We start from the raw sequence: 23,621 nt of genomic DNA, 5'->3' as shown, positions 1-23,621 counted from the left end.
GCTGCGACACGAGCGACTCGCTGTACCTGCCGCATCACAGGCGTTTCAAGCCCAAATGTTCTTCTGCAGAAAGGAACGGGGAACACAGACCAATTATACCAGTCTGTCATTTACGTGCTTAACTGGCAAAAATTAACCGCCTGACTTCACCCCGGGCAGTTTTACCTTCCTGCTGGTGATGGGGCTGTCTCCTGCAGCACGGACACAAACCCACCTGGCCAGCATTACTTGCCCCTCCAAATGCACCCCAGGCTGCCCGATTTTAAGCATTTTGGTTGTGTTGCTGTGCATCTAAATCACAAAACGGTGAGGGATGGAAGGGAATCTTTAGGGAGAGGCTGAACACCCTGCAGTTAGTGGCTCAGTGGTCTCTTTTGGGCTTTTTAAGTTAATTGGAATTGCGGTTCAAGAAAGACATTGAAAAAGTGTTGGCTGTGTCAGCAACATGCTGCAGGGAGTTGGGGTGCGAGATACATCATCGGTGCTGCTCCGTGTCCCCAAAAGCCCCGAACTGACAGCAAACACCCCACTGCACTACATGGGGACACAGAGCCCAGCCCACATTCTGCTCCTTTCCCCAGCTTCGGACTCCTTAGAGCAAACAAATGACCCCAAATACAACACAACGCAGCAGGAGCCAGACCTGCCACGTATCTCTGTGGTCAGCGGGCGGTTTGGCAAGGCACTCACGCTGTAGACGTGTTGTCACGTGTGGGGAGCAGAGAGCACAGCCAGACCTTAGGGCTTGTGGAGGAGAGGAGAGGACTTGTAGGGATGTCCTACAGCAAGCGGCGAGTGCTTCAGGATGGGTGAGATTGAATGCAGGAAGCTGCGTCCCAAAGGGATGCCCAGGCTTCGAGACGGGCCAGGAGGCGCGTGGGGAGCTCAGCAGAGCATCGCCAGAAGAGCTGGGGCTGGGAAACAAGCTGGCGAGCTCAGTTCTTTCATTTAACTGAAGAGAAAGTTGAGCAGCTGGGTCCCTGGGCGTGGAAGAAGCATCTGAAAGCGAAGGTATTTTAATCTCGTGAATTGTGCCAAGTCAAATTAAATAAAATTTCTGAGCAGTAAAGGCAATTAACCATCAGGATCATTTACAAGAAGAGGTATCTATCCACAAACACTTTGCATCTTCAAGATGAAAGTAGATATTTTTCTGAAAAATTTGTTTTAATGCTGCTCCTGGGAGAGGAGCCTGCAGCCTGTGTACAGGGAGGTCGGGAGCTGCGGTGCTTCCTTCCAGCATCGGAGCCCAGGAAATTCAGCAAACCGAGGCATTCAGCCCCTGGTGTGTGAATTAATGCAGCCAAAGTGAAAATGCCTCCTGGGGCCAGGTTTTCTCTTCTCCTGTTTCACGGTCACTGTACCATTACGTAATGAACGGCTATTTAAAAGGCCAATGATACATTATTTTTGTTATTGTCATACCCTCGTCTCTTGGGAGGCCCAGAAAGGAAAGAAGCAATGCCAGGCACTTCTGGAGCAATTCTCATGACAGGAGCTCAAGGCTTTCTGCATGTACAAAGAAGTAAAGCCTTTTTACACGCGACCTTGTACCGGCTTAGTCAGGACAATGCAGACCCCTTGGAGGCACTCCCAAATTCTGTTTATTTTAACTTATTCCTAATCATTTTAATGTAAAACAATAAGCCTGGCCGTAGTCCAAACAACCGCCGCTCGCAGCGTGCTGTGTATCGCTGAGATGCCTGCGCCTTGCCTTGCTGCTCCGCAGAAGGAGCTTTATTTCTAAAAACCGACGACTGTTACAGTCCAATTCTCGCCGGGCAGAGCCTTGTTCCGCGAGCGACTTCTCTGTGTGAGTGGCGATGCAGGAGGAGGCCCTGCCCGGGAGCTGCAGGAGGCACCAGGCCACGCTGCCCACGCTCCCTGCCCGGCACCGCGCGGGCTGGAGGGCCCGGCCTTCACGCCGAGGAGGGACAACGCCGCGGGGAGGCTGGCAGGCAACCATCACTGCCCGGAGTGAGACCCCCGGTGCCCCCGGGGGGGAGATTCACTGCGGCAGGGTTGAAGCTTTCCCAGTGAGATCCGTGCCGGCAGGGCTCCCTGATGGGAGCGGGGCCTAGCTCCGGGGGGGGAAGCGAAATGAAGACACCACGGGGCAGTCGAGGAGCAAAAGACTAAGGCTGCAGAGCGGCCGGATGGATTCCTGTCATGGTCCCGGGTTGCCATTTAACCTCTTTATCTCCAGGTCCGAAGGGAGAGGCGGGCGTAGTGCCTAACTGCAGGCCCATTTCGAGCTTCGTGGCTGAGCGGGGTGTAACTGGGTGCCTGCACTGCTCCCCATGGCCAGAACCTGTGTGTCTTCCCACAGCAAACCCCCGGGATCCCACGCTTTCCTCCCTTCGGGTGGCCGGGCTCTGCGCAGGGACGTGTAAGGCTGTCCCTGCTCTTGCAGGCTGGAGCAGGGCACCCGGCACTCATCACCCGGCCAAGCTCACCTGTCTGGTGTGGTGGGGAGAGGAACAGGCAAATGCCTCTGCCATAAACAAATAAAATATGTAAACAAGGGTTTTGGATACATTTTGCTTTGCCGTTTACTGCTATCCATGATGGTATGTTAATCCCCATGCACTTTGCACGGCTGTAATACAGCTGCTGTGTCCTCTCCTCTCGTACGAATACCAATTACGCTGAAGTGTTAGCTAAATGTACCATCAAAAGAAAGGTTTCTGGTAGCAAGTAATTTTCTCTCCTTTCCAGATTGCCTTGTAGTTCACAGTGCAAGACAAACACCGGTTGCACGTATTGGACTAAGTAGATAACGCTTTTTCTACCCACAAAGCAAACTTGTGTCCCAGCTACAAGAATGCGTCCTGTTACGGCAACGGATCTGGTTTTCAGCCCTCTGAAGGTGTGAGGATTGGAAAGATCCTGTGGGTCTTGTTCATTATGGAGTTTGCTTGAAAGCCACACCTCTACAAAACGAGTTGGTTTTCCCTGGGTTTGTTCAGAGTCGTGGTGCAACACGATTTTGCCATAGGCTCCCTGGCAGCTCCAGGTGGGGTACCCAGGCAGCCCAGCTCCCTCGTGCAGGTGTTTAGAAGTAAAGCTGGGAAGCGCCATAAAGAGAATCTCAACTACCCTCAGTGTCCTTCCAGGCTGGGATTTGGAGAGGGAACAACATCTTCTCTAAAGCCTTGCAGTGGATGGCTAACGTTTAACATGAGAGCCGCAGCCAGGAAGGGTTAACGCAGATGTGCCGTGCTGCAGTTTTATTTCCTATGCTGCACTAACTACTGTTCAGATGGAAAAAAAATAAAACGTTAGCTTGTCTCCTGCAAGAATGTAAATGTTGGGTGTTTTATCAAGTGATTTCTTCAGCCCTCAAGCCGTTCTTCAATTTGAAATGCTTGATTAAAAAAAAATGCAGGGAAGAGAGAGAAAGAAAGAAAATGTTTTCGTCAGCCCAAGAACACTTTGCAGACATTACGGAAAATGTTGCCTATTTTGTTTCCTCTAGTCTCTGAACCAATCTTTTGCATTAAATTCAGCACAGTAGTAAATAAACATGTTTTCTCTAGCCCTGGAGCCATTCTGAGACATCAAATGGTACTTAAGAAATGTTTCTTTCTCCATCACAGAACGTTTTTAAAATGCCCATGGCTGAAGGGAGCAGCGGCGGTCTCTGGGCTGGCGCATTAGCAGGCTTCCTGCTCTCCTCCAATGCCAAGGGAAGGCCCTGGGCAAGCCGCATTTTCTGTCCCACGTAAGCACCCGGGGAAGGGCAGGACTTCCCCAGCCCCCCCTGGCTGCTCCGTGTCCCCGGGGTGGGCTGCGCGCCCCGTTTGCCCCCCGTGAGCCAGCGAGCGGGCGCCTGGGTGGGTGCAGACAGACCTGGAGCATCGCGGTGAGATCCCTCAATGAAGCACGGGGAAGAGGAGCGGGGAATGTCATGTTTAAGGGGACTAGGATTGCTTTATCTCCGAGCGCGGTATGGGGACATATTTCTCATGCATCATTTCTAAAAAAAAACAATTTTATCTTGCGCAGCAAAGAAAATGTGTTTGTCCTGACCTGACACTGTTTTTTAAAGTGTCGAGTGCTAATGAAATTCCTCAGCCTTGAGCAGCTCTAAGGATCCGATGTTGATTTTTAAAATATGGGGATATTTCTTTGCAGATTTTAAGGCAGCCTCAAAATGATAAATGTGTGAGAGAAAAGAAACTTCCAGATTCAAAGAAGTTCTGACACAATCTTATATGCAAAGCAGACAGAAAGAGGCTCATACTTTAAAGAGGTTTTTGTTATTCCTTTGAAATTTATTTCGAAGGCATAGGGCTAACACTGCTCACTTTAATCATGCAAATAGGTTCACTGATTTTAATGCTTAGGGCTTAGAGAAGCAAGAAAACAAAACAAGACTTTTTAGGCTGTAGAGTGAAATTTGGAATGAAAATTTCCTCGTGTTCCCAAGTCTCGAGCAGTGCTACTTTGGATAATTCTGCTTTTCTTTGTGATGCTTCCAAGGCTTTTTGTGGCAGGGAAACGGCGCGGAGGAACGGGGCAGAGCTGGAGGCAGCCGGCAGAGCCGAGGCCGTGCACACGGGGCCGGCCGGGCTCTAGCCCGCGATTGCAGTTAGAGGTCAGCGCAGGTGTCAGCTTACTGCGGACGCTGAAGTCTGGGCTGCGGGACTTTGTCAAAAACAAATTCCCCCGCGATTTATGGGGAGGCAGCATCCGTGCTCTCGTGCCAGCGCCGCAGCTCGCTCGCCCCTTCCCCAGCGAGAGCAGGTGCTGCACACGTTCGCTCCAAGCCCCGTCCCTTGGGATGCTGGGGTCCTGCCAGTGCCCCCCGCCCGGGGGAGCCCCCCTGTGGGTCGTGCCCCCTCCGTGGGACGTTTGCACAAGTGTTCATAGGAGCAGGGCCCAGACTGGGGAACGTGCCCAGGACCGACTGTGATAGCACAGGTAGGAGCAAATGAAAGCGGGAAGTCGTAGGTGGCAAGACAGACTTAATGACAAAAACAAACCAGATAAGGTGCTGGGAAACCACCGCGCTGGCTTTGGTGGTGGCAGCAAACGGGATTGCTGCAGACAGCGGGTAGCTCAGGGCTGCGACCTGGGGACACGTGCAGGTTGCGCCGTCCTGTCCTTCAGCGCGACCTCCGAGCGAGTCCTGCAGGATTTCCTCTCCGAGGGGACAGCGCTGGAGCTGGCCTGCACGTGGGAGCTGCGCTGGAGCATCCCCACCACCGAGCAGGGCCATGCGGCGCTTGGGGCGGCTCACGAGCTCCTGCCTGGTCCCCGATCCCCGATCCCAAAACCACAAATCTCAGGTGAGCGATGCGCACAGGCGAGGGGGCAGAGCAGTGAGTGCCCCCTGCACCGCAGCCCACCTTGTCACACTAGGGCAGGAAATGGCCCTGCAAGCGCTGCAGGCAAGTGGGCTGTGCCGTGCGGCGCTGCGCAATGCACTGCAGTGCTGTGCTGTCCAGTGCCATGCAGTGCGGTACTGTGCTGTACCGTGCCGTGCCATGCCGGGCTGTGCTGTGCAATGCAGTGCAGTGCCGTGCTGTGCAGTCCTGTGCAGTGCCGTGCCATGCCAAGCTGTGCAGTGCCGTGCTGTGCCGTGCAATGCTGTGCCGTGCAATGCTGTGCTGTGCAATGCAGGGCAGTGCAGTGCTGTGCAATGCAGTGCTGTGCTGTGCTGTGCAATGCAGTGCTGTGCCATGCCATGCTGTGCAGTGGCGTGCTGTGCCGTGCAGTGCCGTGCCGTGCAATGCAGGGCAGTGCAGTGCCGTGCTGTGCCGTGCAATGCAGTGCTGTGCTGTGCCGTGCAATGCAGTGCCGTGCCGTGCAGTGCCGTGCCATGCCATGCTGTGCTGTGCTGTGCAATGCTGTGCAGTGCCGTGCCGTGCAATGCAGGGCAGTGCAGTGCCGTGCTGTGCTGTGCAATGCAGTGCTGTGCTGTGCTGTGCTGTGCCGTGCAATGCAGTGCAGTGCCGTGCCGTGCCGTGCCGTGCCGTGCAGCACCTTTTCCAGTTTTTAATCCCGGTCCTCACACAACAGCGGGATCCCGCACAGCACCTCCACTCCGCCACCCCAGCTCTGTGGGGGGGGTCCCAGAACCACCCCCCCCACCCCCCCCCCTCCCCACTCCCTTCACACTTTCCCCTTTTCCTTCCCCAAAACCACCTCCGGACGGGGCCTTCCCGAGGGGACCGCAGCCAGCACCGCGCCCCCCCCCACCCCCCCCCCCCCTCATTCCCGGGACCGCGACCCCCCGGCACCCCACGGGCGGCGGAGCGGGGCCGGGTGCCCCCCCCTCACCCCCCCCCGGTCCTCCCCCGCCCCCCCCCCGCCCCTCCCCTCCCCTCCCCCGGCGGGGCCGGCCCGGCGGGGCCGCCTGTGCGCGGCGCCCGGCGGCGCTGGGCGAGGCCGGGGCCGGCCGGGGCGAGGAGCGGCTGGAATCACTTCCTGCCGCCGCTAGGCCCCGGGCAGCGCCGCGCCGCGCGTCCATGGGGCCGGCGCCCCGCAGGTGAGCCCCCCCCTGCCCCCCCGGCAGCCTTCCTCCTCCTCCTCCTCCTCCTCCTCCTCTCCCTCCTCGCGGGGTTGGGGGGCGCGGCGTGTCCCCGTGGTGCTAGGGGGGGGGGGGCGCAGCCCTTTGGGACCCCCCCCCCCACACCACCACCACTCCTGTCCTCCTGGGGATGCGGTGTGGTGCGGGGACCTGGGGGGGGTTATAAGAGGTAGGGGGTTATGGGGGTGTGGGGGGGGTCCCCACGCGTGTCCCGCTCCGTGTCCCCGTCCTGAGGGGGGGTGCACCCCTTGGGACCCCCCCCCTCCCCCCAGACTTAGCCTCCTGGGGATGCGGTGTGCCGGAGGGTGTGGGGGGGGTTATGGGGGGGGGTATGGGGGTATAGGGGTGTGGGGGGGTCCCCACGCGTGTCCCGCTCCGTGTCCCCGTCCTGAGGGGGGGGTGCACCCCCTGGGACCCCCCCTGCACCCACCGGGGATGCGGTGTACCGGAGGGGTGCAGGGACTTGGGGGGGGGGGTTATAAGGGGTAAGGGGTTATGGGGGTGCGGGGGGGGTCCCCACGCGTGTCCCGCTCCGTGGGCTGCGGGGGGGGGGGGGGGGGCGCGTTGGTGGTTGGCAGCCGGGGGGCTGCGGGCACACGGGGAGAGGGGGGAGAACTGGGGGGGGGGGGGGCTGCGGAGGAGCAGAAAAACAAAAGCAAAAGGACGGCAGGGAAAAGCCGGGCCGGGTCTGAGCTCCGAGCCTGCCGTGCCATTGCCTCGCGTCCTGCGTAATCGACGCTCTCCGGCACGCCGCTGCACCTTCTCGAGCTGAAATATTAAACAGTAGTAGGAGGCGCGGGCGGCAAACAAACCGGGAGGCAGCGCCGCCTCCTCCCAGCGCCTGCCCTGGAGGATGGGGTCGCGTCGTGGGGGGCTTCGAGAGCCACGGCTTCCCGCAGGAACCGCTCGGGAAGCTCCCCGCTCCACGCGACGCTCCGACGAGAAAGAATAAAGCCAGACGCTTGCTGATTAGTTGAATTTATGTTGCTTGCCTTGCCTGGGACGGCCAGTACATGACCTCAAGGTGTGGATAATGGAGGTAATAATAGTCCGATCTGAAGTAAGCAGCAAATGTAAAATAATTAGGGATCTTGACCTCCTCCTTCTGAGAACAAATGTCCGTCCGCGGTGCGCCGAAGACAGCTGTGGCTGTCGTAGGTTCTTTTATTCTCCTGTAGAGGTCTTGTAATTAAGGCTTCTGGGAGCAAAGTTGAGATATTTTGAACGTTAAAGGGTAGGGAGGGATTTCTCAAACTTAGAATTTCTGGGAGAAAACTTCCAGCGCTTGCTAAATAATTCAAACAGTTGGAGAGAAATCAGATTGCAGTAAGTGCATAAACAGGAGGTCTCCGCGTAGCTGCACGGGGCCCGCTGTGGCAAAGCGTGTCGCTTGTCTTTGGAAGAGCCTGGGCACTTGCACGGCTTTCCCAAGGACACCTGTGCTTCCAAACCCCGGTGTTCACGCTCTCTTTTAAACCAAACTTTTGCAGCTGCCAGAACCGAGCCTGCCTGGGAGCGCCCGCCCGGTGCCGCTGGGTTTTGCCGCCGAGGGCACCGACACCGGGTGGGTTCTGGTGCTCCGGGCGCGGGGAGCTTCGTTTCCAGGCTCCTGCGTGGGCAGAGGGCCCCGCGCACCGCCTGGGGGTGGCCGTGGGGTGGTGTCCCCATCCTCGAGTTGCCCTCGCTGGGTTTTTACAGGTTTGGTTTGCTCAGAGCTCCTCCTTCCTTTCTCAGCCACCCTGCCCGTCACCGGGAGATGGGCACGGTTAAATAAGATCCCGTGTCGGGTGAACTCCAACAGCGGCTGCTTACACGAGTCCAGAGAACAGAAATCCTCTCGCCCTGCCCAAGCCCTTCTGTAAAGCTCAGGGGGGGTCGGGCCAAGACCTGGAGCTGCGGTGCTGAGCCACACGGCTCGTGGTCAGCGGCACCGCCGCTGGGTGCACGGGGAAGGGCCAAAAAGCTCCCGCGAGGGCCTGCTCTTTGCAGGCCGGGAGGGGTTTGGGTTTGCTTCAGAGAAACCTCTGGACTTGTGTGTGCTTATCCGAGTCGGGATGCAAACCATCTCGCGCTGGAATGGAAATATTTATTTTAGACCGTCTTATTATAAAGTCAGATTTCCCTGCCAGGCCTTCTGGAGGGCTGGAGCTGGGCTGCGTACCTCTGCAGATATGTACTTTATTTGAAAGCTGGCTTTATTGACATAATAGCACTTAAATTGGTACATGGCTCTCGGATGCGATAGGCGGGCGTGTTATAAAGGATTGTGTGGAACCATTGGATTGTGGATAAACATAGCAAAACAACCCTGCAAAACGATGATGTGACTGTGCCGGTGGTTTGCTCTGTACAATGCCTGTGTTTAAAAATACCCAGGCCTGACAAAATGGGGTTAGAATGAGGCTTCAGCCTTAGGTCTGAGTTTTTCCCAGGTTTTATGAGCCGGGCGGATTTTTAGTGGGACCTGCAGCGGGGAAAACAGCTGGGCTGGGCTGAAAGGAGTGGGTCCCGGGGAGCCCCAGTGATGCTGAGGAGCGTGGGGCAGAAGAACTGAAGGGAAGGGCAGCACTTTAGTTGCTTTTTCTTTTCTTTTCTAATTTTATTTTACATTTCTTTGAGTCTAGTCGAATGAAATGAAAGAAGCAAAATGCAAACATTCCGCTGAAATATAAAAATAAAATAAAATTTTATCAGGAAAATAAACTGCATTGGAAGTTCCCCAGCGTACCTAACGGCCGGAGAGCTCCGCACCGTGCTGCAGCCAGCCCTGGGGTTGGGCCGGGGGCTTTTTGCCACCTGAGCATCCCGCGGGGTCTGCGGCACCTCGGGAGGTCGAGGCAGGGCCGATGGCCTCCCGCTCTCACCGGGCTTAAACAAGTTTGGATGGAAACACCTAAAGGGCGTGTGTGGCGCAGGGCTCTTCTTAATCGAGCCTGTGCAGAAATTGAGAAATAGGTTAAGCATGCTAAAGAGGGTGAGGCTGTTGGCTTTCTCTACCTGACTTTATTTGCGAAGTGACAGGAATTTTGACAGCCTTTGTGTCTTTTTTAGCAAATCAAGTGTCATGCCAGGTTTGCCTGTGGATGAGATCATTTGCAAAATATGCTTCCCAGCTTGCTTCAGGCATAATTCATTGTGTCAACTGCAATTGCTCATTTGCTAGGAACTGTGATTCATTAGCGATTTTTTTAAGTTCAACTTGTTTTTAAGCAAATGTTTGGAGGCAGAACAGAAAATTAAAAAAAAAAAAAATACATTAAATCCTACAGCGTTTGTACCCACAAATGCTGCCGTTAAGGGAAAACTTGTTAACGTGACACGATCCCGGGCAGGGAGAAGCAGTCCCGGGGAGAGCTCGGCTGGGCGGCGTTGCGCTCCTTTTTGTCATGTGATGGCTCCTAAATGGGGACGGAGGTAATAAAAATCATCCTGCGGGGACAGCCTGTGCCGCGAGGAGCTGCGGGTGGATGGAGGGAGCTCGCCGGGCTCCCTTCCTCGGCCGGAGGGGTCTCGGTGGGCTGAAGCCCCCGGGGACAGCGGCGGGACGGGCGCCTGCAGCTGCTCGCAGGACTTGGGCCACGCGCGTGCCGAGCGCGGTCGTTTGGTCGGTGCGGTGACGGAGACCCTCCGAAGCTCGCCGCCCCTTGCAATGAAGATAAATAGCTCTTGGCACGGGCTCGGTGCTCCATGTGCTCCCAGCGCTGCTTGCAGGCAGCCTGCTTCTGCTTCAGCCTCCTGCAGGTCCTCGCATCAGACTTTTTTTTCTTTTTTAAATTTGCATGTCAAGTACATTTTTATGTTTTCGTTTCCTATCAAGGCAAATATTTCAGTGCATTTTTTCCCTTAGGTGGGTGGACGGGGCGGAGAAATCGCTGCCGCTGCTGCTTCAGCAGCCACCGGCTGCCCTCCAGCAACAAACCGGCGTGGGGGGGGGGGGCTGCATAAACGGGTACGGTTTTCAGAAAAAAAGACGGATTTTCAAACTTCTGGGCGATTCCGATCTGTCCACTTAAACATAAGTAACTTGGCAGGTCCCACCCCATCCTGACGCAATGATTCTCTACGGGACAGTCTCGAAACGTGCTTTTTCCTCGCTCTCCCCTCCCGGCGAAGCTTCCTGACGTGCCGGGGTGGGGGGGGAGCGTGGGGTGGCTGCGTGCCCGGCGCTGCCGGCCGGCCGCCGAGCGCGGCGCCAGGAGCAGGCAGCAGCGGTGCGGCGGGGAGGTGGCCCCGTCGGGGTGGCCATATATAGGCACCGGGGCGAGATGCAGCGCCTCGCCTCGCCGTCACCCCGCCGAGATACGGCCGGCATCGGGGTCTGTGAATCGCGAGGGGGAAAAAAGGAGAAAAATCCTCCTTCCTCGCGGCGTCCGATCTGGGGCGAGCGGGGCTCTTCGGGATCTGTCGGGCCGGGGGAGGAGACGGATGTGTTTCATCCCGGGGTGTCTGGAGCTGGAATTTCGGCGGCAGGTTGAGGAATAGCGTGTGCGAAGCGTTGCGGGTTAAATGTGACCGAGCTTGTGCTTCGTCAGGCTCGTGGGCCCGATGGCAGCGCAGTTGTGTGGAAAGGGTCCTGTGTTCCGGTGCCAGCGCTGGCTGGGCTCCACGAGCGCGTTCGTATCATGATATCCACTGGGGAAGCATATGGCAGCCTCGGTTATATATATTGTGTGGGGGTACATATTTCACATGCCAGTTCTCGCTGTCATAGGACAAACATTTACGCTCCGATTGTATGAGGCATTAGAAAAACAAGAGCAGGGTTGGAGAATACCATAATTTCCTGCAGAGATGTTGCAAAAGACGCTGTTTAGCGAAGGTACAGCAGTGGCAAAACCGAGGAGCGATAATGTTCCGTCCTCAGTGCTTTCCAGCGTGCCAAGCTGTGAAGGGATTACGCTGCGCAGAGGTGCGAGGTGCAGGTGTGTAAACACGCGGCTGGCGTTTCAGGGCATCCCACGTGGAAGGCAGTGGCCTGACAGACGGGGAGAGAGGTTTTGCGCACTTGGAGGTGGGTGGAAGGGCTCGGTTTGGGAGGGCAGAGGCAGCTGGGGCCGGGCAGTGTGGGGCGGGAGGCACCCACCCGCTGCCCCGGCACCCACGTGGCCCCGTGGGCGCAGGCGTCTCACGGAGGTGCCGAGCTGAACCTTCACAGCCGGTGGGATCGGGGTGCCCACGAGCAGGGGCTCACCCTCCCCGTAGGTGTTTGTTCCCTGGAAGGCTTTCGGAGGGCTGCGCCAGCAGGAGCTGCCTTCGCAGGAGCAGACGTGAGCAGGGTGATGTGCCCTGGGTTACCTTTCGGGATCATGTTCTCACCGCAGACCCAGGTTTCTGTGGTTTGCTAACAGCCGTACGGAGGGTTTGAATGGCTCCGACTGATCTCAGCCCTCCTGACAAGTTTTGACAGACTCCGAAGTAAAAGGCTGCAAAATAAGGCAATAGTTTTTGCAGCGTGTCTGAGCTGCCGGCCAGCCTCCCGGGCGGGGGCCGTGCCATTTGGTCCCTGCTCCGCACAAAGACAAAGTTGTGTGAAACTTCATCTGCCCGCTCTGCAGCTCCCTCCTCTTCGTACACACAGACGTCATGGGTGCATGCCTGCGCTTACCGGAACATCGCTGCTCAGCTTTAGCTGTCTTCCAGTTAAGAGTAAAGTTTGCGCGGGGGTTATAACCGCGTTCCTCACGTGTGAGCGCCGCCGTGGCCACGGTACCTCAGCCTGCAGAGCAGGGACGAAGCCATCCGTGCACAGGGCCGTGGAGAACGACAGCAGAAAAAAGCCCGTACCCCGGTCTGGTATATCACCGGGAATAAATCAGGTGAATTGACAAGTTTAAAATGCTTTTTTTTCCATAAAAGTGTGCCTACCTCCGGTCGTGCTGCCCGGGGCCTGCTAGGAGGCTGAGGCCGCCTGGGGAAGGGGCGCCCGGGCGTGCGATTGCAGCGCTCAGTTTTTGACTCTTGTTTAAGCACAATCTCTGCTCTTAATGCATCATTAACACGGCTTTCTGCATTTCGTTCGTTTCCCATTACAGCCCGAAGTTCTGTCTGTTAATTTTTGTATGTTGATATTTTTGTTGTCAGCAGTTTTTTTTCTTTTTTGAAGCCTGTAAAACCATTAGTGTGAAAGCAGATTAAAAAGATACGTTACAATTAAAATGTTAATGAAATCTGCATCATACAACTTTTGAAACCATTTAGGCATTAATCTTTTTTTGGTCCTGTGTCCATTAACTCTGGCGATTCTTATTCTACACTGACCCCTGCTGAGAGAGCTGCGCTATAATTGGATTTTAAAAGAGTGGGGGAAGAAAAGGAGGGAGAGGGGGAAGCCTTTTAGAAAGCGGAAGCTGGGAAGTTCGCTTCGGCTCTCTGGGGGTGTCTGTAGGAATAAAAAGCCCACGAGATGCGGGGGTCCTGCTGCCAGCGGGGCTGTGCACGGTGAGGGCGTCGCGTCGGGTGGTGGTGAGTTTGCGAGGCCCCTGGAAGAAAGGCGCGTGAGAAGAGCAAATAATTCGCTGTATGGCTTTGTGTTTTCTCCCGTCCTCCAAAATGGTGTTTCTAGAGGTTGAGCGATAATTATTACTAATTATTTTTAATAGGTTTTCTGCAGTTTACACAATATTTGGATGGGGGCCAGTGCGCCCCCCCCCTCCCCGGCTCCGGGGTAGGCTAAAGAGAGGGGTTGACTAATTCTCGGGCCGTGCAGTGAGTCGAACAACGGGACTTCTTGACTCATCAGACAGCTCTTAGGAACCGTGCCATGGCTTCTCCAGGTCCATGGGCTGCGCCTGGCCGTTCGAGCCCTGCCAAGCCTCCAGCCCATCTAGAACACTCTGTGCTGCTCAGCCCGAGCCGTGCTCGCTTTCTGGGCGCCTTCTCTTGAAGGTTTCTGGCCGTTTTCCTTCTGTGCTAAGAGCTTCCCGTCGCCTGCACCTCTTGCAGGGTGTTGGGGAGGGTTGTGAGCGCGGATCTCCTGGCGAAAGCTTTCTCAGCGCCGGGACGGGGCACGGGCTTGGCAATGGGCTTGGCAATGGGCTGGGTGTGCCGCTGGATGAGGCGGTACCGTGGGGGGATCAGCCATGAAGTCAAAGGATGAGCGCGTCCCGATGAGGGAGCTGGCTGGCAGCCGAGGGGAGCGGCGTCCCAGCCCAGCTCGTGTCTGTGCTGCGAGCGCGGGTTCAGGGAAGCTACGTGGGAACTGGGAGGTCGCAGGGCAGCGAGCCTGCCCGTGCAGGGGCAGGTGGTGGTGTGGTGCTGAGCAGGAGCCTCCTGAGCCCCCAAACCGTCTGGAGCTGGGACTTCTGCAGGGCCGGAGGGAAAGCGGTGGTGACTGCTTGGGGCCGAGTTTGCGTCCTGTGGAGCCGTGAGCACCGAGCAGGTCCCCACAAGGAATCCCGCGTTGGACGGCGTTGGGTGATCCAGGGGCCGCCTTGAGCTCTGAGCTCGCTGTTCGCGTGCAGCAAAGGGCAGATTTTTAAGTGTTTTATCTCTCCTTTTGAAGTGGGTAAATAATTTAATTTATAACGTTGTTGTTCCGTGTCAAGTGGTTAGGCATCGCCTGAATTTATAACCTGAGAATTCAGGACAAGGATTCAAAGTCATCTCGTGTGACGCGAACCCGAGGGTAACGGAGCGTAGCTCCACCTCGGCGCAGCTCCGTGGGTCAAACGAGCTCGTGACGTCCTGCCGGCCGCGGGCGTGCACACGAGTGCAGCACCCATGGGCGAAGCCCGAGGCTCTTCTGCTGGTCGAGCAGGCTGCCTTTGGCAGGGAGGTGGCAGCGGGCTGTCCCGGTGTGTCCCTGGTGTATCCCAGCCAGTACAGCACCCCCAGGGCATGGGGCCGGCCCCGGGAGGCGCTGGGGGCCGCGGGGGTGTGCACACCCCTTCCCCTGGGGCACGGGGGCTTCCCCTGCTCTCTTCTGCTCTCTCCCACCTCCGAGCGGTGGCTGGTGCCTGCGGGCAGGGAACAAAGGCGTCGCTGTTGGAAATCCCTGGCTCACTTCAGCGATGTGCAGTCGTAGGCCAAGGAGAGGGAGCAGAACAAAGCAACCCCAAACGTCCCCCCCCGCGCGTGCTGCTGGCGCGGCGAGCGAGCGCGGCTTCTAGCGAGGTGGGCTTCTGCGCTGCAGACCTGAAAAGAAGCACGCCAGAATCAATACCCGAGCAGCCCAATAAAATCTGTGGAAATTTCATTTTGAGTCACTTCAAGAAATCCAATAACCCTCTTTTTCAGACAACTGTTTACTTCTTTCCTCTCTTTTTCCGTTGCGCAACTGTAAACATGTTACTTTGGCCTCAATCTGCATCTAGTGCTCCGGCTTCGCAGCGCAAGCAGCGAGCAGGATTGCGATACCTGCAGTCAGGGCAGAGCCGAGGCATCTCGGCTCGGCTCTGCGCCGGGTTTCGGACCCACCGGTGCTGGTGATGCTCCAGTTCCCAGCCTGCAATGCCAAGTTTGGCACGCAGGCTGTTTTATAACCTTACACAGCATTGTTGGGGTTTCTGTCCTGTAGCCCTGATGACTGATGGAACGGCCGGGGGGGCTTTTCCCTCGTGTTGCCCATTGTGCTCCCGCCCATCGTGGAGAGGAGCCAGGTGTGCCTGCTTCCAAGGCGTGTGTGCGCGCTTCCTCCTCAGTGGGCACTCCTGAAGAGACTGGCTGCAAGTTCCCAGCCACTCGATATCTTCGTGAATATTTTCACAGTCAAATTTAGGAAGTTTCCTCGTGTAAGGAGCGATGCAGAGGGAGGACTCGCGGCTGCTGCCTGGGAGCTGCCTGCGCAGATAGATCCTTCTCTGCAGGCAGCCCAGAGCTGTTCAGCTTTTATCGAGGCTCCCAGATCCTACCCAGACCACCGGGTAAGGATCGCTCGCTGGACACCGGGGTGAGCTCTGGGGCTCGCTCGTGGGCTGCATCTCGAGCAGAGCCTGCAGTGTGAGGCCGTCCGGCTCGGCCGTGCCCCCCGCCGCAGCCTCAGCAGAGCTCGGGGCATCATTTCTTCACGTGGCCACCAGCAAAGCAGGGAGGACCGCTGCAGCTGTACGTGTGCTCGGTGGTGTGGTGTCTGATGGTGCTTTTTGAAGTGATTTTTCAAACGTCAGAAACATTCCGGTAGCATTTATTACCGTTTTGTAAGGTTTTAAGGTTTTAAATAGTGAAGGTCGTGACTTATTTAAACGGCCTTGAAAAACCAGTGCAGGCCTCCCACCTGCAAAAACTGCTCATTCCTCCCGTGTTGGTGAAGCAGTTTATGAGCTTCCCAACTGGTCTTGAGGCTTGCAGGGGGCAAACCCGTCGCCCACCCCACACTGTCTGCATCGATTCCCTTCCGCAGGCCGGCTGGAGCCGCCGCCGGGTGCGCAGCCCCAAAGCAGAGGTGAGAAACCCAACCACACACCCTCAGCGCTGCGTTCTGCCCCGCCGTGTGCTGGAGACGTGGGTTGTGCTGGCGGGACGCTGGTGTTGCCCACTCTGCTCCCGAGGACGGCGGCTGGGATGCCCGCAGGGGCTTCGCCGTGCAGCCCGCCTCCCGCTGCCTCCCACACCTCCTCGGTCGTGGGGCGAGATGGCTGGGTGGGACGCTGCCCGTCTCTGCTTAATTGAAGTTCACAGCTTTGATATTTGATTGTCTCGTGCAAGGCTTGTCCCAGGAACCCATCTGAACCCCTCCCACCTCTCGATTTTCGTTTGGGGAAGGTTGGCTCCGGTTTGAGCCGCTTGGCTGTAGCTGTAAGGCACGTTACGCGTGTAACACACCAGTCCGTTACCTTCCCACCCGCGTCCCCCATTTGGTGCAGGCAGAGGGGAATGCTTCGTGCCCACATCCAGGAGCTGCCATGGGGCTGCTGGAGCAGGCGGCCTCCTCCCGGCCCTCCCCTCGTCACGGCCAGCTCCCGGCCTGATTAACACCAGCAGAGGCCTCGGCGGCACCCGGCGAGCTGCTGGGGGACTCGGGGGGCTGCCAGCAGGCAGCACGAGGTCGGGAGCATCCCAGACAAAGTGTCAGGGGTTGTAGGGTCCCCATTTCCAGCGCCCGCAAGGGGCTCTGCGGCCTACTGGGGGTGTCACGGGCACGGAGCCGCGCTGCCGCCACCGGCCCGGTGCGGGGAGCGCGCCCGAGCTGATGCGGCGTGCCTAATTGTGTTACGGCTTAATTTGTGGCTCCTTGCTTAACTCGCGGAGAACATCAGAAGCTCTTGTGAAATCTAATGTGCTGTAGCATCGGCACAGGAAAAAGCTCTGCCTTCTGTGAAGCCAGACTGTTGCAGCGTAATTTGTTTTGTAAGATTTTGAAAGGCGGTGTTGCAATATGTAACAGTAGAATAGTGGGAAGATGGTCAGGTGGTTCTGAGGACTTCAACAGACAGATTTCATGTCTGTGTGTTTTTGCAACACCTTTCTATAAAGGGAAACATAATTTAAAATATGATTACTTAGTGTTGTAACAGTCTTCTCAAACGTTTTTGCATTATGCAGAGATCATTATCAGAGGCTGATATTAACTTGCAAAGAATATTATGCAAATCACTCTCCTGTTCTTCTAAAAAGAAATTTCCTTCATAATGCAAAGCGTGACAAAAAAAAATTGTGCAGAAGCTTTTGGCAAAATTACATTCAGAAGATGTAACAGTTTTTCTGCTTACTAGCACAATCCATTTGTGCCTTTCTGCTGGATTTTCTCAACTCAAGCTGATAAACTATGAATTTTAAAACCAGGGCAGGGTTGCGCGAGGGGGGGATATCGTACCTCGTGGGTTCGGGGAGGGAGGGGGAGAACTCGTGTGCTCAGGTCATTGCTTCAAGCCCCCGTGAATGGTCGCTGTGGGCTGTGGCAGTGATCGGCGTGGGGCTCGCGTGGCTCTGAGCATCGAGCTGAGCATCAGGCTGCAGCCACCAGCGCACATCGAGGGCTCAGGCACATCGAACAGCACCAGATTCCCCAAATTCCAGCACAGCGCACGGCGTGGCAGCCTTGGCGGCCTGTCGCAGGGTGAAGCATCCCCAGCGAGGGGCAGTGGGAGGCGTCCACCTGCGGCCCGAGGGCTCGCCCTGCCCCGAGCCGCTCCAGCCCTGCCCGCTTTGTGTTTCTGGGCATCAGCACGTTCCTGCAGGAAACCCCAGCCCTTGCTGAAGTCACGGTGAATTGGCCACCGACTTCATCCCTCCTCCATTATTTTTTTGTTGGAAACTCCTTGTATCGGTTCAGAGCTGCTCCTGATGCAGAAACCAGACTCCACTGGGTCGTTCTATAGGTATCGGATGTTCTGCTGTATGGATTGATTGACAAAAATAGACCCTAATAAATATTGTAACCAGCTCATATGGCTAAAATATTTACAGGCTGTGGATGGCAGCGGGTGCTGAAAAAGTTGATTCACTGCAGAACCCCGTTTTTCAGGCACTTCAGATCATTTTGAAAAACCGTAGCCTTTGTCCTGAAATTTCTTTAGGCATTTCTCAATACAAATGCGATTGAGAAAGGTCAGTAATATTCAGAGATATATATTGAATTATCCTGTCGTAAAACGGCAGAGTGAGTTTTCACCAGCATGGGAAATTTTCAGACTATTTTTTTTGTCTGGTTAGATAACTCAATATTTTAGAATCAAACCAAATTAGATAAATAAGCTGGAAGTCATAGTTAGCATTCATCAAGCAACTTAGGCTGGATGCTCAGGCACCGACCGACTCCACCTCTAGCTGCAGGGTTTCCCCGTTATGAGCGGGTGAATACTAATCCTTGTTCCTGCTCTGCTGCAGTGTGCAGAGGAGCAGATCCGTCGGGGCCTGTCCATCTCGGAAGGACGCGTGTGCGCCGGTGCTCAGCCCGGTGCCACCGCCTGTGCCGGGTAACACCGCTCAGGAGAACCTGTGGCACCCCAAAAGTGTCTGCGGGGTGCAGATGCTGCAGTGGTGAGGGGTGACAGGGGCAAGGGGTGGCAGCAGCTGGCCTGTGGTCGGCCCCGGGCATTTCCCTGCAGCCTGTTTGCTGAGTTTCGGGGAAAGGAGTGTTTGGTTTGGGTCTTTTTTTGTTTTGTTTTCTTTTGTTCGGTTTGTGTAAAGGGTGAATCAAAGCGGCGAGGTGTTTTGCTCTAACCGCGGTGGCAGGAAGGAATATCTGATCTTCGGGGTTTTCGTTTCCTGGATGTTTCCCCTCGCAGCGCGGGTTTGTCGGGGGAGCTCTGCGGAGCGCGTTTCTGCGAACCTCTTCCTGGTGTCCCCTTGAAAACGGTGACGCTGCCACGCACACGTCCAAGCACAGCTCCAAGCCTCCCCGTTTCTGCTCCAAGGCTCTTCTGGTGGCACGTGCTCATCCCGCGGTGCGGGTTGGGGGGTGGTGGGCAGCTGCCCTGCCAAGAGCCCCCATCCCTGCAGATCCACGCAGGGCTGGAAGAAATGCTGCACGTGTCTGCTGCAGCTCGGGCAGGATCCGTCCCCGGGGCCGGAGCTGGGCTGGGGCGTTGATGCAGCACCCGTGCCCTCGTGCACGTGTTCGGTGCTGGGTTCGCCCAGACAGCAGGATAATCTGTCGCACCAGACCATTAATTTCCGTTTCCCAGTGTTCCCCTTGTATTTTCGGCCGGACGCAGGAGCCGTCCTTCTTCCTAAATTGCCGCGCTGTTGCCGTTCGCCACCAAGCAGCTGCCGGTGCTGCGCCGCGGAGGCAGCAGGGATGCTCTGCGCAGCGTCTTTATCCAGGAATGTGGGCTGTAAATGGGGCAGAGGGAAGTTTGCTCCCCTGAACTGCTGCAGTTAGAGAATAAAACAACGCTCCTGCATATAAATGGCTGATTTTCCTTTTCTTTTGGAAAAGCCTGTAAATGGAAGCCTCGGGAATGCTACTTGGGGGAGGCTGGGGGTGGTGGCCATAACTCCCCGTCCTCATGTGCATCGCACCCGCTCTGGGTGCCCGGGGACGGAGGCAAGGGCTCAGGAAACCCTGCCCAGGAGATTTAAGCTAAAGGCAGAATTTTCTGGCCTCTAACTTACTTTTCTTATAGGTAAGCCTAAGCTCTGCGTGAAGGCTGCAGTAGAAAGAGGCAAGTTTCCTTGGGTTTGATGGTGTTTCCTAGAAGAGCATCGGCAGCACTGACCACCAAGTTCCCCCCTGTTGTTTTTCCCCACTTCCCAGTTAACCTGGCGTTAGATCGTGCACATCAGGAGCGTCCTCTGTCCCCTGCTGCTCTTCTGCAGGCTTTGTCCCCACCTGCCCCGCTGCTGCCCGGCCCCTGCCTTTCCCTGGTGCCCTTGGCTGGGGTGGAAGAACCTTGACTCAGAGCCTGGCATCAGCGGACGGCTGAGCTTCAGCCCAGAGAAACCAAAGCAGATATTGCAACCTTGAAGAATCTTGTAGGACTTAAAAGTTTTAATTAAAAATCTGGCTTGGTAGAGGGTATTTTGTTTTAGTATGAATGTCTTCATTTCTTTTGCAAAAGAATTAAATGAAACCCTTGGTATTTTTTTTTTTATTTCTGCATATTTATTCTTCAACTTGAAGCATTAGAAAATAATTGAGTAAAACAAAATCCACAAGGCTTCAAATTACCTCTAGCTTAATGTTTTATTTAAGAGGTTTGCTAACTGACATTCTTTATAATGAATTAGGTCACACGGCTCTAAAGAGTGTTGTGGGTTTTCTTTTTTACATTTCAATGTGAGCGCTTCCCCCATCGCGCGGCGCGGGCTGAGCTCCGTGCAGGGCTGTGCGGCCGCGGCGTCGCCGCCGCTTTGTGGCTCCCGGTCTCCCCAGCGCGGAGAATCTCGCTCTAATTATTCTCAATCACACTGGTGCAAATGAATATATCCATGTTTGGAGGATTGAAACCGTGTTGTCATGGCAATCTCTGTAAGGTCATGAGAAACTCATTGATATTGTTCGCTGCCTCTCCCGGGAGACCTCGTCTACCTTTGCGAAACTATGGGTTTGGGTGTTTTGTCTAATAACTTTAAAGCATAATTTTGTCACAGTTTGGCTAAAAAGGACCCTCTGGTGAATAGCGTGCTTGTGTTCTGAGCGAGGCGGTTGTGGCCAGCCCGGGAGGGGCGTGTGGGAGGACAGTCACCGCACCGCCCCAAAACAAGCGCCGCGCTCCGCAGCGGGGCCCAGTGCCGGGCTGCCCAAATGGCCCCAGTTTGTACTGGGTGGCTGGGAGCACCACAGCTTGCAGGTGTCACTCGGTCCCCTTCTGTTGGGAAAGCCTTTGCTTATACACAATTAAAAAAAAAAGAAAGAAAAAAGTGCTTTCTCGATTGCAGGAGGTGCAGGAGCAGCAGGAGCAAGCCCTCGCGGCTGCCCCTGGTGCGCTGGGTGCCAGCCCCGGTCCCCCGTGGCCACGGGTAACGTGGCAGGGCGCGGGTCCGTGCGAGGACGGCGCTGGGGGATGCGGTCACTGCCGAGGAATGTGGGCAGAGAGACAAGCTTGGTGCTGGGCCGTAACGCCGCGAGTCACGCGTGCAGCGCGGCCGCTCCCAGCGCGCCGTGCGGGCGGGGGTCATTTAAAAAATATGTGGTCGGTAAACACGGGCAGAAGTGGCGCGGGCGGCAAAGCAGGGCTTCTGTCCCACTGCCCGGGCAGAGCCCGAAGGAGATGATGGGGAAGTCGCAGGCTGCCTTTATTCGGGTTTTGAAAGGTAAAAAATAAAGGAGTGGAAAACAAAGCGCATTTGAGGGGGTGAGCAACGAGGCTTTAAAGGTACAAGGGTGAGTCTCTGCTTCTGTGAGCTGTCACAGGGGAGAGGTGCTAACTCTTAAATTTGGATTGAACTGAACTAAAAAGTTACCCAAAAAGTAGTTTCTTCTGTTTAATAACTTTTATGAAAACCTTTTGCATGCTTGGACTGCAGCAGCAGCTCAGATGACGTTACAGATGCCTTGGGTAACAGGCTGAATTAATTCACTAGAGCTGGCATTTTGCAAGTCTCGGTTGAAGTGATCCTTGTAGTTGTGGTTTTACGTTTCTGTGCGTCCAAGTTTTTGCTTAGAACAAAAAAAAAGAACTGATTGCTGTTGGTAGAGAGCTACTGAAGCATTTTGATTTGCAACTAAATGCATGTGCGGGTTAAATGCAGGATTCTTTTGCTAGCCCAGAGAAGCTGTACACACACACACACACACACACATCCATATTTAAAATATATATATAATAAATAAAATAAAAAACACCCTGCACCAGCACCCCTTGTCCCTTGCCTTGCCTGCCCGTCACAGGGATGGATGGCCGCGACCTGACTTTGTGCAGAACTTTACAAGTCTCTCAGTTTAAAGGTCTTAAATTATAATCCTGGGTAATTGCTGTAGTTAAGGAAAGGTTTCGTGGTTCCAGGTGTAATTATGAGTTGGGTTTTAAAAAAAAAAAAAAAAAAACAACCACAGAGCAAGTGTAATTTAAAACTAAAGGCCTATTTACATTTTTAACAATTATTTTTAATGATCTCTTTTTTCCTGCCCGTGTAACTACAAAGGGGCAGCAGCACGGGGGAGCAGAGGGCTCCTGCCTGCAGCACGGTCCCGTCCCTGCCTTCGGTGGGCTCCTGCTGCCGGCGCGAGCTTCCAGCAGCGCTTCTGCCTGCGGATCTAAGCTCTCCTCTCGCCCCTGGGGATAAGCTGCTTTTTTCCCCAGGAGAAAAGTGGCTTTTTGCGGGGTGACAGCTGAGCACCGCCTGCCAATTCCCCCGGCGCAGCCCGGCCGTGCTGCAGGGCTGGATGGAGATGCTGCCGCTGCGAGCGCCTGGGTCTGGCCCCGGCTCTCCCAGTGCTCGGCTTCAGGGGGGGTTTCAGCGGCACTGTGCTGCATCCGTCAGTGCCTCCAGGTCTTCGGGGCTTCCCGAGAAGTCCTCTGAACTTCCTCTGATCTGCTCTCGCTTTTATATTTAACACCTGAGAACGTGGCAAGGAAGCTGTGTGAGGGGCTCGGTGAGCCTGGCGAGGTTAACAACGGCACGCCGGAGCCTTTGATGCTCGGAAGGCAATTAATTGCAACTGCTGTAATGTTTGCCTTGTTTCCAAAACCTCAAATTATTCCTCGCATTGTCTTTTGTTGATCGTTTGCTCGACGAGCGTGTGCCTTTCTGCTTTAGTGACAGCAACATGCAAGTAAGCAGAATACCCAAATTTCTGAACAATGTCTTGTGGTGATTTCTTAATTTCCTGAGCGAGCACAAGGTTCTTGGGGTTTCATTCCTCTGCCAGAGAGTCTATATGCTCATGCAAAGTTCTTCATTGTAATAGGGGAAAAAATCAATTTGATTACTTTCATGTCAGCATGCATGTCTAATGGCTTAGAAGTTATTGCAGCCATAAAATATACAGTATCATTTCTCTCTCACTCTGAGATTTGACAGGATTAATATAGTCAGCATGAAATCTTAGTCATAAAGTCGACCATAAGTGATGGTAAAATTAGCTGCTGAAATCGTCTGCTTATGGAAAGCATCTTCTGTTTTTCCTTCTGGGAAAAAATACCAAGGGGCCGGCGTGTGAATCGGCGCAGCGGCGCGCTGCGCTCGGGGCCCTGCTGCCTCCCGCCTCTGGGGCAGGCAGCGAGCGCCCACCGGTGCCGGCTCCTTTCTCTCGGCTGTTTTGGGTTGAAAAGCCGCCTTTCTGCGGACGGGTGGCGCGGCGGGGTCGGGGGGGAGCGGAGGTCGGGCTGAGCCAAGCTCTGCTTCGCTGTGGCCTTTGGTGGGCACCATTTGTGCGGGCGAGGACGGCCTGGAGCCTCCTGCTCCCCCGTCGGGCCTGGCGGTGCCGAGCTCCCGCTGGCTGAAGGGCCGCGATGGCTGCATCCAGCCCACCTCAGAGCAGGGGCGAGCAGCTGGGGCCAGGCCGTCCTCCTGCAAATGGCTCAGGAATGGTTTGTTTCACCGCGTCCCGTTTCGGCTGCGCTGTGTGAGGTGCCCCGTAGCTGTTCTTCCAGCATATAAAGGTGGTTCCTGAAAGAAGTACGGAGCCGGGTGCGGATATCTTGGTTATCCACCTCAGAACGGGAGTCGGGGAGCCCTGGTGGGTTGGCTGAGCAAAGGGGACGTCTCCTGCCCCGCGAGGCCCTGCAGGGGCTGGGGCCTGTGCCGCTTGGTTTTAAAG

At 55.7% G+C, this 23,621-nt stretch overlaps 1 protein-coding gene across 2 annotated transcripts in view; it reads left to right on the top strand.

The window, feature by feature from the left end:
* Positions 1-6,356: 6,356 nt before the first annotated feature.
* NACC2 (NACC family member 2) overlaps positions 6,357-23,621 on the top strand; it is a 51,652-nt gene continuing 34,387 nt past the window's right edge. For both annotated transcript variants that reach the window (XM_066980627.1, XM_066980630.1), the window contains exon 1: positions 6,357-6,496. The gene's annotated coding sequence lies outside the window, so the exon portion shown is untranslated. The remainder of the gene's footprint in view (positions 6,497-23,621) is intronic.

The sequence above is a fragment of the Anser cygnoides genome, chromosome 20 (genome assembly GCF_040182565.1).
Source record: "Anser cygnoides isolate HZ-2024a breed goose chromosome 20, Taihu_goose_T2T_genome, whole genome shotgun sequence".
Lineage (NCBI taxonomy): Eukaryota > Metazoa > Chordata > Aves > Anseriformes > Anatidae > Anser > Anser cygnoides.
Note: the sequence above shows the minus strand (reverse complement) of the source record. Positions and strands in the feature narration are given on the sequence as shown.